At 46.1% G+C, this 2500-nt stretch overlaps 2 non-coding genes across 2 annotated transcripts; both read right to left on the minus strand.

The window, feature by feature from the left end:
* Positions 1-1184: 1184 nt before the first annotated feature.
* Positions 1185-1256, minus strand: trnap-agg (transfer RNA proline (anticodon AGG)). Its single transcript has one exon. It is a non-coding gene; the product is annotated as a tRNA-Pro (tRNA).
* A 496-nt stretch (positions 1257-1752) lies between these two features.
* On the minus strand, positions 1753-1824 carry trnaq-cug (transfer RNA glutamine (anticodon CUG)). Its single transcript has one exon. It is a non-coding gene; the product is annotated as a tRNA-Gln (tRNA).
* Between the last annotated feature and the right edge of the window lie 676 nt (positions 1825-2500).

The following is a 2500-nucleotide window of genomic DNA, read 5'->3' on the forward strand; positions in this document are numbered from 1 at the left end:
CGGTCTTCTCAATTTAGTTCCAGCTCAGTTTTATGTGAGTTCTAGATTGTTTGGAGGCCATGGTTAAAGGAGGCCACTGTAGCAATACATTTTAAGACACACTGCCACAGAGAAAGTTGTGACATACCCCAAAGCTCCTCCTTGCCAAGCACAGCCAGACAGACCCCAAGGTTCCACCAAGAGTTGAACTCGGATCACTGGATTCAGAGTCCAGAGTGCTAACCATTACACCATGGAACCAACAGTGTCTGCACATCTGTTTGAAGTGTAGAAAACATTCAAGGAGCATCTGCGAAAAGCAACTAACCAGCAAGCATCAGAATGGTGTCCAAAAGCATTCACGGCTCCACTCTGAGTAAACCCAGGATCGAACCTGGGATCTTTAAATGTTCAGTGTAACGCTCTCTGAACCTTGTAAACCAATATTGAGAAAAACATCAAAGCAAAGGACACGAGCCTCCAGTCAACCGCAAACGGCTACACTGCATGGCAGCCGATCTGAACCATCTTAGACACACCCCCACCTTTCAGTGAAAGTGCGGGAACCCAAAGAGCGAAGTGTTGTACAAAGTTTAAATTGCAGATGAGGAACTACGAACAGGGAGAAATCAGCACGAAAACATGCAGGAGTACTATTGACCGAAAGAAGGTAGAATTGACTGATACTTCTCAGCAATATGCTCAATGTGGGCTCGTCCAGGATTTGAACCCGGGACCTCTCACACCCAAAGCAATAATCATACCCCTAGACCAACAAGCCACCATGTACACAGACACTACTCAAAACAAGGAGCTGCAAAGCGGGCTCATCTGGGATTTGAACTGGGGCCCACTTGCTCCCATACAGCAATAAAAGAAAAAAAAAACACACCCCAACACCAACAAGCCCTCAGATGCTCCTGCATCTAGCAAACGCAAGATGAAGGCTCACAGGGCCGTAAAGCGATCCAAGAATCTATTTTTTGCCATATCTCCACTGCTTGGGCTGCATTCCTAAACCAATTTTTGGAAAAATGAAAAGTCAAAGTTTAAACTGCAGATTAAGAACTAAGAAGAGCAGAAGAGAAGTGGGCATGAAAACATGCAGAAGCAGCTTTAGTCTTAATTGACAGTGGCGTATGATTGACCCGGGAATGCAGAATGGACTGAAACTGCTCAAGAAAAGATGCTGCAAAGACAGAAGAGGGCTCGTCCGGGATTTGAACCCAGGACCTCTCGCACCCTAAGCGAGAATCATACCCCTAGACCAACGAGCCACAAGTTGCTGCTCAGTGGAGGCCACTTTGCCATGTATTTCACTCTGTTCGATGCTACGGTCGCTCCAATATCCTGCCTCTTAGCTGACAAGGGCAGAAATAGAGCTCTGACCAGATGCACTGACCAGATTTCTGAGCAACTCAATTTTTACCTACCAGCTCTAGCTTGGCCTAACTTTGTAGAATAATGTTGATTAAAATATCAACGACAAAACACAAGAGCTGAATTTAACAGCAGAAGTCTACATTGTGGCACTGCCACGCAAATCTTGCTGATGAGAAGCTGTCTGAGGTCTGTACTGCTTCTCCAAAGAGGGTCAGGTGACATCGGTGTTCTCAATTTAGTTCCAGCTCAGTTTTATGTGAGTTCTAGATTGTTTGGAGGCCATGGTTAAAGGAGGCCACTGTAGCAATACATTTTAAGACACACTGCCACAGAGAAAGTTGTGACATACCCCAAAGCTCCTCCTTGCCAAGCACAGCCAGACAGACCCCAAGGTTCCACCAAGAGTTGAACTTGGATCACTGGATTCAGAGTCCAGAGTGCTAACCGTTACACCATGGAACCAACAGTGTCTGCATATCTGTTTGAAGTGTAGAAAACATTAAAGGAGGTTCTGCGAAAAGCAACTAACCAGCAAGCATCAGAATGGTGTCCGAAAAGCATTCACGGCTCCACTCTGAGTAAACCCAGGATCGAACCTGGGACCTTTAAATGTTCAGTGTAACGCTCTCTGAACCTTGTAAACCAATATTGAGAAAAACATCAAAGCAAAGGACACGAGCCTCCAGTCAACCGCAAACGGCTACACTGCATGGCAGCCGATCTGAACCATCTTAGACACACCCCCACCTTTCAGTGAAAGTGCAGGAACCCAAAGAGCGAAGTGTTGTACAAAGTTTAAATTGCAGATGAGGAACTACGAACAGGGAGAAATCAGCACGAAAACATGCAGGAGTACTATTGACCGAAAGAAGGCAGAATTGACTGATACTTCTCAGCCATATGCTCAATGTGGGCTCGTCCAGGATTTGAACCCGGGACCTCTCACACCCAAAGCAAGAATCATACCCCTAGACCAACAAGCCACCATGTACACAGACACTACTCAAAACAAGGAGCTGCAAAGCGGGCTCATCTGGGATTTGAACTGGGGCCCACTTGCTCCCATACAGCAATAAAAGAAAAAAAAAAACACACCCCAACAAGCCCTCAGATGCTCCTGCATCTAGCAAACGCAAGA

Source organism: Carassius carassius, chromosome 1 (genome assembly GCF_963082965.1).
Source record: "Carassius carassius chromosome 1, fCarCar2.1, whole genome shotgun sequence".
NCBI classification, from domain to species: Eukaryota; Metazoa; Chordata; class Actinopteri; order Cypriniformes; family Cyprinidae; genus Carassius; species Carassius carassius.